Source organism: Cryptomeria japonica, chromosome 8, assembly GCF_030272615.1.
Source record: "Cryptomeria japonica chromosome 8, Sugi_1.0, whole genome shotgun sequence".
In the NCBI taxonomy this organism is placed as follows: domain Eukaryota; kingdom Viridiplantae; phylum Streptophyta; class Pinopsida; order Cupressales; family Cupressaceae; genus Cryptomeria; species Cryptomeria japonica.
In genome coordinates, this window is record NC_081412.1 from 106,505,917 (window position 1) to 106,520,847 (window position 14,931).

A 14,931-nucleotide genomic window follows, 5' to 3' on the forward strand; every position below is an offset into this window, starting at 1 on the left:
CGAGGCTCGATGAAACCTTTAAAAGTGTTTCACCAAGCTTTGAGTGGTTGTAACTCAGGCATTCGGTGAGGTGTTCCAAAACTTTTATCGAGTCCCAAGCCCTATTGATGAGCATAGGGGTTAAAGCACTTGAAGCTCATTAAAGTCTTTTTGCCTTGGTGAGCGTTTGGGGAAGGTAGTTGCAAGATGACGTATGGAGTAACTTAGCACTTGTTAAGAGGCTTTCCCTCTCCTGAGCGAGTTCTCAAGTGAGCAGTAATAAGGTGCTTTGTCCATGGATAAGAGGGGTCCAACATGTCAACTTGAGACTCATTGAGATTTCTTATGGGATTTCAATGAGTGTCTGAGAAAGGAGGAAAAGGGTTGGTGATGTTGAAACCAAGAGTCATTGTGTATACTCGATAAAGCCTTGGATGACTCTTAGTGAGCTTGAATGATAAAGTTTCTCTCAATCAAGGAGATTCAAATCTCACCAATCGTTGTTGATGGTTTTTGATCGATCAATGAGATTCAAACTTGTGTTTCTGCCCGTTTTCACCATAAAATTTACGCGAATTGCATTAATGGAAGAAAATATTGAAGATTAAAAGCAGTTGTTCACGCCTTTGATTTACTATCAAAGTCTAATGCAAAATTCGAAGCAAAGAAGAGATGAAGTTAGGTTTTCTGTAGAGAATTTCAACCATCTCCAGTTCTTTCAACTAGCTTGTCAAAACTAGTAAGTTTGCTTCTCTCATTTTTTACTATCAATCTAAGATTATTTTGAAGGAAAAATAGGGTAATTAGTCAAAACCCTAGGCCAAGATATCCAAAGAGATTGAATAGGGTATTCAAAAAGAATTCACAAAATGTCTACCTCTTCAAAAGTTTCACACTCAAGTGAACCAAAGGCAAAAAGGTAGAAAAAAGAAAAGAACCTTTATGATGGGTTAATTGCCCTACTACTTGGGTCTTCTTATAGGCCAAAGACAGGATCCCGTGTCCCAAAAAATTTTGATAAGCAAATTAATTGTAGAGAAAGCTATTTTAAGGTCAAGGGACACAACATTTTCAATTTTTTCTTCTTGAAGTCAGAGTCTAAGATCCCAAAATGTAATCAATGGAGGTTAGGGCTTGCAAGGATAGTAGTCCCCAATGTTTTTTGTTAATATATACTTAATTAAGGCCTTGACAAGATGCTATTGTTAGACAACTTAGATAGCCGAAGGACAACTAAGAGGGGGGGTGAATCAATTGTGAACAGATTATAGAACTTTAAGCATTAAAACCTTATTATCGGAATAGTAGATATAACAGTTAAGCACAAATATAAACCACATAACATTTACCAACCATCCACAAAAGATAACACCAAGATTTGTATGTGGAAAACCTAGTAAAGGGAAAAACCATGGTGGGAAGCCTACCCACAGTGAGATAATACTTCTGTTGTAAGTATGTGATTACAATAAGAGGAGCCTGCACATGCAGGAAGGCCAACATCCTAGAGCACACTGCTCATCACAAAAGAAGCCTCACAGGTTACAAAATAAATCCAAACTACAATCTGAAAGAAGAATGAACTGCAAGAATAGCATCTCCTATGCCTAAGTATAGTTTTGGTTAAGCTCAGTACCAGATATCTTAAATCTCTTGCACAAACCCAATTCGATCACCTATGATCGACCAAATCCTTTGCATATGATTACAACTTTATTCGCACATAGATAATCCCATAACCTATGACCAGATTAATCTGCATGATCTACAAAGAGATCTTATATCATATTTATACCAACCCGGGACCTAAACAATTATGTCGGCCACCTAAAAGATAATACAATAAACTCATAACTTAAACCCGCAATCTAATGAGCAATCAAGTTGGATTGAGACCGAAATAACATAATCCAATCAATAAACCCAACCGGTAACGCATCAGGATCATCCACCAACACATTACATAAACCGGTTCATAACCTAGCCAAATAAGATAGCATTAAGTTCGGACCTAAATCCAACACCACTAATAAATAGGAACACGAACAAGATAACCAACAACATCTCGAAATCCATCTAGAAGTCGCGCCAACACCACTTATCATGTGCATCAAAAGGTCTTCAACAAATCTCTACCGACAGAACCCTTACTGCTGACCAAAAGACTTACTAGAACAGATGATAGCTCTCGAGTCATCAAATCCCAAACCAACTAATCGTGATACCCATCTAAATAGCATGAATGGAATATCTAAATCAAATCCACAAGCCAAAGCATACTGGATCAATATCATAAACTAACTGCTCTACCGAAACCTACCGAAAGCCAGTAAACAACTAAAACCATCGGTGTTGCAATCAATGAAAAAACATCAATGCAACACATAATCAATTCCTCTAATTGCCAACAATCTCCCCCTTTGGCATTGATGGTAACACTAGATGTGAAAAACATCCAAGTCCCAAGAAATGCCAAACAAGTCTCCCGCAAAGGAATAAAGTCAACAATCTCCCAAAAGATTATATAACAATGAAGTAACAAACTCCCATGTGAATGATATCTCTGTTAAGGTCTAATCTCTCCCCTTGACTGATATTATGTTAAGCTCTGTTTTTCACATATATCTCTCCCCCTTTGACATCAATGCGAGAAATCTGACATGAACATCAAAGTAAAAATCATAAATCCACTGAACCACACAACTAACTACTCCCCCTAAGTAGTAGCACCAACACATCAATCCAGAATGAATAATATCTCTATAATTGCATGTCGGACTAATGTCAATCAACATCATTCAAGTCTCTACCAGAGGGGCGGAAATCCCCAATATGTCTTTGAAGTACTCAAATTATTCCTTAGGAAAAGGTTTAGTGAAGATATTTGCAATCTGCTCTTTAGTGTTCACATAAACCAGTCCGACTTCATTTGCTTCCACCTTCTCCTTCAAAAAGTTATACTTGATAGATATGTGCTTTGGCTTAGAATGAAATATCGGATTCTTTGATATATCAATAGCAACAGAATTATCACAGCGAATAACTACCGGTTCATTACAATCCGCCCTTATATCTTTCAATATTTGCTTCATCCATAGAACTTATGTACAGTTAGTAGCAACAACAACATACTCGTCTTCAGTAGTAGACAAAGATGTACATGACTACTTCTTGCTGGTCCAAGAAAAAAGTTTCTTTCGAAGAAAGAAAGCTTCACCGGATGTGCTCTTCCAATCATCAACATCTCCAGCCTAATCAACATTTGTATATGCACATAGTGTAAGTTCATCATTTTTAGGATACCACAAACCAAATTCAGTTGTTCCCTTCAAATACCTGAAAATCCTTTTCACCGCACTCTCATGATTCTCTCTAGGATCACTTTGATATCTTGATACAATACAAACTGCATTCATTATATCCAGTCTAGTCTAAGTCAAATATAACAAACCTCCAATCATAGACTTATACCTTGTAGGATTTACCGGTGTTGATGCATCTTTCTTCGTCAACTTCTCACTTGTAACCATAGGTCTACCAACCGGTTTAGAATCTTCCATACCAAATTTGTTCAAAAACTCTCTAGCATACTTAGTTTGACAGATAAAAATACCTTTATCTGCCTGAGTAATCTACAAACCTAAGAAAAAAATTGTTTTCCCAATCATAGACATCTCAAATTCATTCTTCATATTTTCAAAGAATTCCATACATAACTTATCTTCACCTCCAAAAATAATATCATGAACAAAGACTTCAACAATAAATATGTCATCATCAATGATCTTATAGTATAAATTAATGCTTGCATTACCTTTAGTGAAACTAAGCTTCAAAAGGTATTTATCCAATCTTGCATACCAAGCTCTGGGGGCTTGTTTCAATCCATATAAAGTTTTCTTTAACCTGGAAACCATGTTTTTGTCATCTAAAAGTGAAAATCCATCAGGTTGCTCAATGTAAACTTCTTCATCAAGATCTGCATTCAGAAATGCACACTTAACATACATCTGATAAACATTGTAGTTCTTATGGGCAGCATAAGCAATAAATAATCTCACAGCTTCAATCCTAGCTACCGGAGCAAAATTTTCATCATAATCAATTCCTTCCTTCTGAGAATATCCTTTACAAACCAATCTAGCTTTATTCCTCACAACTTGTCCATCTTCATTCAATTTATTCTTAAAAACCCATTTAGTTTCAATAACATTCTTATTTTTAGGTCGGGGAACTAAAGTCCATGTGTTATTCTTTTCTATCTGATCCAATTCCTCTTTCATAGCTTTCATTCAACTTTCATCTTTATATGCTTCAATTACTGATGTCGGTTCAATTTGAGAAATTAAACATACCTCATCAACTGCCAACCTTCTTCTTGTCATCATTCCTTTGCTCTTGTTTCCAATGATATGATCTTCTAAATGATTCAACCTTACATACCGAGGAGTCTTCTGACTCTCTGTCCCTCTTATCTAATCTTTAGTTACTATTAAATTTTCTGATACTGTTGGAGTAATAGGTTCAACATTCTATTCTGGTGCAGGTGCTACCAGTTCAGTTATGATCATCTCCACTGTTGGTTCTCTCTCGTAAATTCTGATTTGATTTTTTTTTTGTTCATCCACCTTGACATTAGTGCTCTCCACAATTCTCTGCAATCTTTTGTTATAACATCTATATGCTCTGCTTTCATTAGAATATCCAAGAAATATCCCTTCATCACATCTAGGATCAAACTTTCCAATGGAATCATCTCTTTTGATATAGCATTTACTACCAAAGATTCTGAAATACTTAACTGTAGGTGTATGACCAAACCATAACCCATAAGGTGTCTTACCAGTGTCTCCCTTGATATGAACTCTGTTGAATGTGTATACCATGGTGCTCACAACTTCTTTCCAGTAGATATGTGGTGGATTAGCTTCCATCATCATAGTTCTAGCCTCATCCAAGATAGTTGTGTTCTTCCTTTCCACAACTCCATTCTATTGAGGTGTTCGCGATGCCAATAATTGTCTCATTATCCCATTCTTTTCACAATAATTGTTAAATTCACCAGATGTGAATTCTCCAACCTGATATGACCTTATGGATTTAATCTTCAATCCTGTCTCTGTCTGATCTTTAGCTTTAAAGATTTTAAACTTTTCAATACTTCACATTTCTCCCTTAGAAAAGTAACCCACATCATTCTATAATAGTCATCAATGATTAGCATAAAATATCTATCACCCTGAAAACTTTTGATTCTAGCAAGACCATACAAATCAGTATGAATAAGATCAAGAACATCATTAGATTTGTCTTGTATACTCTTAAAATAAGTTTTGACTTGCTTTCTCATTTGACATTCCTTACATACCAGATTATAGGGCTTCACAATCTTAGGTATATCTCTAACTACCTTAGCAAAATTGATCATTACAATTCAATCAAAATTCACATGAGATAACCTCTTATGTCATAACCAACTCTCATCAATTTGTGAAATCAAACATGTCTTCTCACCGAAGTTCAAATGAAAGATGTTACCTTCAATCTGAGTACTAGTTGCAATCTCCAATCCAGATCTATTGATAATCTTGCATTTTCCATCCTTGAACTGTAACTGAAATCCCTTTATCCACCAATTTTCTTACACTCAAAAGATTATGCCTTAATCCTTCAACATAATAAACATTATCAATATCATGCTTACCATCTAGTGATATAGTTCCTGTTCCCTTGATCATGCATGCTTTGTCATCTCCAAATCTAACTAGACCGCCATCAAATTCTTGCAAAGATAGAAACTTCCTTTTATCTCCAGTCATATGATGTGAACATCCACTATCTATCACCCATTCATCCTTGTCTTCAATTTTAGCAGCAAGAGCCTTATCTTCAAGTACTAGATCATCTTCCTTGATAGCCAAAAATACCCATTCCTATCCATTGTCGGATCCACTAGTTGAATCTTGTGTTGGTTCATCATCAGAATCGGTCACACCTTCCTCATTAACATAGTAGCATAATTTGTCTTTGTTTCTCCTATACTTATGCTTGTTCTGATAATCACGGTTAGGTCTGAAAGATCTTCTAACTCTTTCCTTAAATATTGAATTCCTTTCACAACATCTAGATAAAAAATGACCTATCTTATTACATGCAAAACATTTAAAAGGTGATTTTCCTTCATACTTACTTCCTACGGGACCTTTAGGTACTTTTGTAGCAAATAGGACTTCAATTTCCTCAAACTATTCATCTTATTTCTCCATTTACTCCAGTTCCTTAGCATATAAGGTTTTCCAATCACTCTTGCCAGTAGATGATGTAGATGCATGAAAAGTGGGTTCAAATTTAGCAATTCTAGAAGGACTGAATTCCTCAAGCTCAAAAGAAAATAACTTCCCAACCAAGGTATCCCTATTAACAGAGGTGTTTGCCATAGTTCGCAAATCATTAATTGCAGTAGCCTTCATCTTATAAGCCGGTGGCAAAGCTCTCAATACTTTAGAAACTATTTTATCTTTGCTCAGAGATCCACCTCAACACTGAATTCCCATGACAATCACATTAACTCTCTCCATAAAAGCAGGTAATCCTTTCATCTTCTTCCATATTTAGGTTCTCATATCTCACCCGATAACTATCAATTTTAGCAATTTTAATAGTAGGGTCACCTTCATTCAGAGTCTTCAATTTATTCCTTATAGCCTTTGCAGCTGATTTTTCATATAGTCACATAATTTATTGATCAAAAAGTGCACACAAAAGGGTTTCTCTAGCTCTACAATCATTTTCAATGTCCTTATCCAATCCTACCAGAGGAGGATTTCTAGATGCCGGATTATGAGGTGTATAGCCATTCTTAGTGATCTCCCAAATCTCCTTGCCAAGAGATCTTAGATGAGTCTCCATCTGAATCTTCTGTACTTTGTAATTTGTTCCATCAAGCCTAAGAATTTCTCTCCGGAAAACAACAACAGATGAACTTGATGAACTTGCACTATTAGACGTCATAGGGTCTTCCTCAAGCAGTTAAGCTTCTGCAGAGAGGACCATGCTCTGATAGCAATTGTTAGACAACTCAAATAACTAGAGGACAATTGAGGGGGGGGGGGGGGTTGAGTCAATTGTCAACGGATTATAAAACTTTAAGCATTAAAACCTTATTACCGGAATAGCAGATATAACAATTAAGCACAAATATAAACCACATAACATTTACCAACCATCCACAAAAGATAACACCAAGATTTGTACCTGGAAAACCCGGTAAAGGGAAAAACCATAGTAGGAATCCTACCCATAGTCAGATAATACTTCTACAGTAAGTATGTGATTACAATAAGAGGGGCCCGCACATGCAGGAAGGCAAACAACCTAGGCACACTATTCATCACAAAAGAAGGCTCATTGACTACAAAATAAATCCAGACTATAATCCGAAAAAAGAATGAACTGCAAGAATAACATCTCCTATGCCTGAGTACAGTTGTGGTTAAGCGTAGTACCAGAGGTCTTAAATGTAGGTCCCAGAGACAACTGAGGAGGGGGGGGGTGAATCAGTTGTCTAATAAATTCAAACCAAAAACTTATTAACCAACTTAATGCTTAATACCGGTAAATCAGTTAAGTATGCCGGTAAACAGTGTTTAACAAAAAATTGCTATACCGGTAAGAATTAATGCATGAAACATAAGCACAAAGTCATCCACAACACATGACACCAATATTTGTACGTGGAAACCCTGTAAGGGGAAAAACCACGGTGGGAAATCTTACCCATAATCAGATGATACTACTGCAGATAGTAAGTGTACAAAAAGGGGTTTGCACATGCAGAAAGGCCAACAGCCTAGAGCTCACTGCTCAATCACAAATGGGAGTCACACTGACTATAGTTGGATGGTTAAATCCAATAAGAATGTACTGCACAAAATAGCATTTTCATACGCCGGATTCAGTACCGGTGTAATGCTGATATGCTTCTACAAATAACCTAACTTCACCTTCAAATGATGTCTTCGTGTATTCCTCTGCTTAATCTCGCATATACCTTCACACAATTCTTTTTCGCATTCCACACTTGATCTTACAAATAAGATCTTACATTTATACCATACCCTAAGACCAATTTTAGTAGGTCGGCTCTACAAGATATTACAATAAAAACATTTTACAAACAATACAATATTCAATGCAATAACCGATTGAACATGTCAGCTTAATGCATTTACAACAATAATAAATCATCTCCATAGCGTGCCATGCTGATCTGGAAAAGATAAGCCTGTCGGTGAAACCCTAGATAACCTGGACCTATTTGCCAGTAAAAGCAAATATGCAAATAAGAATATACCAATGATTATTACTTGAAAATAAAGTGTCCACATGATGTCTTCGACATTACCAAGTGTCTTCCATGTCATTGCAGGTACCGATGAATATTATATCCTGCTGGTGAACATTATATCCTGCCGGTGAACCATATACCGGTAACTATTGCACAGTTTACTGTTTGCCGATGAATGTTGCTGAATCTCCAAAGTAGGTGTATTTAGTAGGTGTTGACATCAATGAGAAAACCATATCAAAATACCAACAATCTCCCCCTTTGGCATTGATGGCAACACGATGGAAAAACCATCAAAGTGCCAAAATAGAAATGCCAAGTGTAAAACCAACAATCTCCATTTCTCCCCGTGGGAGAAACATGTGTTTATCCAAAGATTTATTTTCAATACCAATCTCTCCTTAAATGTGTTTTTCAAAATCTTTCCCCAAAAAGATAATGTATTTTTCCATAGATTTCTCTCCCCCTTTGACATCAAATGCCAAAGTCACAAAAAGTCAAGTTCATACAAAATACCAACCAATTCAATATACCAACTACTCCCCCTGAGAAGTAACTTCCTCATCAAATACTAGAATAAAAGATTTGTCCATTTAATTCTGTCGGTTGATAACAATCATCAACTGTTTAAGTCTCTACCAGTGGAGGTATGACTCCGAGCTGATCTTTGAGATACTCAAAAGTTTCCTTAGGCAAAGGTTTTGTGAAAATATTTGCAAGTTGTTCTTTAGTATTCACATAAACCAGTTTTATCTCCTTTTCTTCAACTTTTTCCCTTAGAAAATTCAGTTTGATAGAAACATGTTTTGTTTTAGAATGTAATACTGGATTCTTAGATATATCAATTGCTGCAGTGTTATCACAATATATAGTAATAGGTTCCTTGCATTTTACCTTTATGTCTTTCAACATTTGCTTAAGCCAAAGTACCTGTGTACAGTTTGTTGTTGCTGCAACGTATTCTGATTCTGCTGTTGATAAAGATGTACAACTCTGTTTCTTACTTAACCAAGAAACTAATCTCTTTCCAAGAAAGGATGCTCCTCTAGTGGTGCTTTTTCTATCATCCACATCTCCTACCCAATTTGCATCTGTGTATGCATATAGATCAAAATTTTCATCTGTAGGATACCATAATCCAAGATTTGTTGTGCCTTGTAAGTACCAGAAAATCATTTTTACTGTTGATTCATGATTTTCCCTAGGATTACTCTGAAATCTAGAAACTATATATACTACATTCATAATATTAGGTCTGATTTGTGTCAAATACAGTAAACCTCCTATCATAGATTTGTATCTAGTTGGATTAACAAGTGTAGATTCATCCCTTTGAGATAATTTGTCATTTGTTGTCATTGGTGTGCTTACCAGTTTAGAGTTCTCCATCCCAAATTTCTTAAGTAGTTCTTTCAAGTACTTAGATTGACTCAAAAATATGCCTTTATCATTCTGTAAAATCTGCAATCCTAAAAAGAATTTTATTTCTCCGATCATAGACATTTCAAATTCATGCTGTATTTCAAGAGAAAATTCTTTGCATAATTCATCTTCTCCTCCAAAGATTATATCATCAACAAATACTTCAATAATCAAGATGTCATCATTAGTTACTTTGTAATATAAATTGCTATCTGCATTTCCTTTAGTAAAACCAATCTTTAAAAGATACTTATCCAATCTTGCATACCAAGCTCTTGGAGCTTGTTTTAATCCATACAGAGCTTTTTTTAATCTGCAAACCATATCATTGTCATCTGTCAAGGAAAATCCATCAGGTTGTTCAATATAGACTTCCTCTTCAAGATCTCCATTCAAAAATGCACATTTGATATCCATTTGATAGACTTTGTAATCCTTGTGAGCTGCAAAGGCCAAGAATAATCTAACTGCCTCAATTCTGGCTACCGATGCAAAGGTTTCATTGTAATCAACTCCTTCTTTTTGAGAATATCCCTTACATACAAGTCTTGCTTTATTTCTGACAACCTTACCATCTTCATTGAGTTTGTTTCTAAATACCCATTTGGTTCCAATTACATTTTTATTTTTAAGTCGGGGAACTAATGTCCAAGTATTATTTTTCTCAATTTGTCCTAATTCTTCTTCCATAGCTTTAATCCAAAATTTATCTTCACATGCCTCATTGACAGATAATGGTTCAATTTGAGAAATAAGACATACCTCTTCATTTGCCAATCTTCCTCTTGTCATGACTCCTTTAAATTTGCTTCCAATTATCTGATCTTCAGAATGATTCAGTCTTACATACTGGGGTGTCTTAGTCTGTTGTTGTTCTTCATTTACTGTGGAATCTTCTGATGATATCGGAGTAACTGGATCATCATTCTGTACCGGTGGATTTATTGTAGGTTCATTTGTCATAATTTTTGTTCCCAGTTTAGAGTCTATATACCTTGAAGTTCCTCTGAATTGTTCATCAATCTTTACATTTGTACTCTCAACAATTTTTTGTAATCTTTTATTAAAACATCTATATGCTTTACTCTTAGATGAATAACCAAGAAATATTCCTTCATCACTTCTAGGATCAAACTTGCCAATATACTCATCTCTTCTAATATAACATTTACTTCCAAAAATTCTGAAATACTTAAGAGTAGGAGTATTACCAAACCATAGTTCATGAGGGGTCTTACCGGTTTCACCTTTGATGTGAACTTTGTTGAATGTATAGACAGCAGTGCTTACTACCTCTCTCCAGTACACATGTGGTAGATTTGCTTCTGATAACATACTTCTTGCTACATCCAAAATAGTTTTGTTTTTCCTTTCAACAACTCCATTCTGTTGTGGTGTCCGAGGTGCTGATAACTATCTTTTGATTCCATTTACTTCATAGAATGTATTAAAATATTTAGATGTGAATTCTCCTCCTTGATCTGATCTTAAACATTTAATTTTCTTACTGGTTTCATTTTCAACCATTGCTTTGAATAGTTTGAACTTCCCAAGTGCTTCTGATTTTTCTCTGAGAAAAGTAACCCAACACATTCTAGAATAATCATCAATAATTAGCATGAAACATCTATCACCTTGTAAGCTTTTAGTTCTAGCTGGACCACATAAATCAGTGTGAATTAAATCAAGGGCATTATTGGATTTTTTTGAAATACTTTTGAAACTAGCTCTAACTTGTTTTCCAAATTGACATTCCTTGCAAATTGTATTATGAGGTTTCACAATTTTAGGTAGATCTCTAACTACATTAGAAGTACTGATTTTTACCATGCAATCAAATTTACATGACATAGTCTTTTATGCCATAGCCAACTTTCATCTATATGTGCAATTAGGCATGTATTTTCACTATTATTCAAATGAAAGATATTACCTCTAGTCTGATTATCGGTTGCAATTTCCAAACCAATTCTATTCATGATTTTGCATTTTCCATTTTTAAATTGTAACTGAAAACCTTTATCAACTAATTGACCAACACTTAAAAGATTATGTTTTAATCCTTCAACATAGTAGACATTGTCAGTGTTATGTTTACGATCAAGAGATATTGAACCCTTACCTTTGATTGAACAGGCTTTGTCATCTTCGAATCTTACTAAACCTCCATTGTATTCTTGAAAGTTCAAGAATTTACCTTTGTCTCCAGTCATGTGATGTGAGCATCCTGAGTCAATAATCCATTCATCCTTTGATTCAACTTTAGCTGCTAGGGCTTGTTCTACCGGTTGAGCAATAGGTACCAGTTGATCTTCTGTTATAGCAACAAAGACCCATCCGTTGTCTGTTGGATCCTCATCAAAATCATCAGTCACACCTTCATCAGCAATGTAACAAGATTTATCTTTGTTTTTCTTAAATCTGTATCTTTGATTTTCAGGATTAGGTTTGTATGTTCTTCTAGCTTCCTGTCTTAGTCTAGCATGTCTATCAGGACATCTTGAAGCCATATGACCAATCTTATTGCAGTTAAAACATTTAAAGGGTGCTTTACCTTCATACTTACTTCCAATTGGGCCTTTTGGCATTTTTCTTGCAAATAGTGTTTCAAGTTCTTCAAGATCTTCATTCTCCTTCCTGGTTTCTTCAAGTTCTCTTGCATAAAAGGCTCTCCAGTCTGATTTGTCAAAGGATGGAGCAGATGATGTTGATGCTTTGAAGGCGAAATCGGTTTTTATAGTAGTAACAGGACCAAATTCCTCAATTTCAAAAGCTGAAAGTTTTCCAATCAATGTATCCCTAGTTACTGATGTATTAGGCATTGTTCTCAACTCATTTATAGCAGTAACCTTCATTTTATATGCCGGTGGCAAACCTCTTAAGATTTTTGAAACAATCTCATCTTCACTCAAGGTTCCTCCACAACATTTGATACCCAAAACAATTTCATCTACTCTTTCCATAAAAGCAGAAATCCTTTCATCTTCTTCCATTTTTAGATGTTCATACCTGATTCAGAAGCTTTCAAGTTTTGCAATTTTGACCGTGGAGTCCCCTTCATTCAGTGTTTCCAAATGATCCCAAATAGCTTTTGCAGTGGACCTATCTGATAATCCCACGATTTGTTGATCTGATAATGCGCTCAAGAGTGCTTCTCTTGCTTTGCAATCATTTTCTTCATCTTTGGTTAAAGTAGTGGGAGCAGTCTGACCAGCTACAGCAGCAGTATAACCATTCTTAGTAACTTTCCAGATGTCTTTACCAATGCAATTCAGATGTGTCTCCATTCTGATTTTCCATATCCCATAGTTGGTTCCATCAAGTTTAGGACTGTCCTTTCTGAAATAATTAGTAGACATTGGATCTCCTCAAGTTGTTAAACTTCTACAAAAAAAAAGGACTAGGCTATGATACCAATTGTAGGTCCCGAAGACAACTGAGAGGGGCGGGGGGGGTGGTGGGGGGTGAATCTGTTGTCTAATAAATTCAAACCAAAAACTTATTAACCAACTTAATGCTTAATACCGGTAAATCAGTTAAGTATGCCGGTAAACAGTGTTTAACAGAAAATTGCTATACCGGTAAGAATTAATGTATGAAACATAAGCACAAAGTCATCCACAACACATGACACCAATATTTGTACGTGGAAACCCTATAAGGGGAAAAACCACGGTGGGAAATCTTACCCACAATCAGATGATACTACTATAGATAGTAAGTGTACAAAAAGGGGTTTGCACATGCAGAAAGGCCAACAGCCTAGAGCTCACTGCTCAATCACAAATGGGAGTCACACTGACTACAGTTGGATGGTTAAATCCAATAAGAATGTACTACACAAAATAGCATCTTCATATGTTGGATTCAGTACCGGTGTAATGTTGATATGCTTCTACAAAAACCTAACTTCACCTTCAAATGATGTCTTCATGTATTCCTCTGCTTAATCTCGCATATACCTTCACACAATTCTTTTTCGCATGCCACACTTGATCTTACAAATAAGATCTTACATTTATACCATACCCTAAAACCAATTTTAGTAGGTCGACTCTACAAGATATTACAATAAAAACATTTTACAAACAATTCAATATTCGATGCAATAACCAATTGAACATGTCGGCTTAATGCATTTACAACAATAATAAATCATCTCCATAGCGTGCCATGCTGATCTGGAAAAGATAAACCTGCCGGTGAAACCCTAGATAACCTGGACCTATTTGCCAGTAAAAGCAAATATGCAAATAAGAATATACTAATGATTATTACTTGAAAATAAAGTGTCCACATGATGTCTTCGACATTACCAAGTGTCTTCCATGTCATTGCAGGTACCGGTGAATATTATATCCTGTCGGTGAACATTATATCCTGCCGGTGAACCATATACCGGTAACTGTTGCACAGTTTACTATTTGCCGGTGAATGTTGCTGGATCTCCAAAGTAGGTGTATTTAGTAGGTGTTGACATCAATGATAAAACCATACCAAAATACCAACATTAAACCTCTTACACAAACCAAATTTGATCACCTATGATTGACCAAATTCTCTACATATGATTACAACTTTATTCGCACATATATAATCCCATAACCTATGACCACATTAATCCCCATGATCTACAAAGAGATCTGACATCATATTTATAACCCGAGACCTAAACAATTAGGTCGGCTACCTAAAAGATAATACAATAAATTCATAACTTAAACCTACAATCTAATGATCAACCAAGTCGGCCTGAGACCGAAACAACATAATCCAATCAATAAACCCAACCGGTAACACATCGGGATCATCCACCAACCTATTACATAAACCAGTCCATAACCTAGCTGAATAAGGTAGCATTAGGTCCGAACCTAAATCCAACACCACCGATCAACAAGATCACGAACAAGATAACCAACAACATCCCAAAAGCCATCTAGAAGCCGCACTAACACCAATTATCACGTGCATCAATAGGTCTTCAACAAAGATCTACTGGCAGAACCCTTACCAGTGACCAAAAGGCTTACTAGAACAGATGATAGCTCCTAAGTCATCAAATATCGAACCAACTGATTGTGATACCCATCTGAATAGCATGAATGACATATCTAAACCAAATCCACAAGCCAAAGCATACTAGAGCATACCATATCAATATCATAAACCAACCGCTCTAT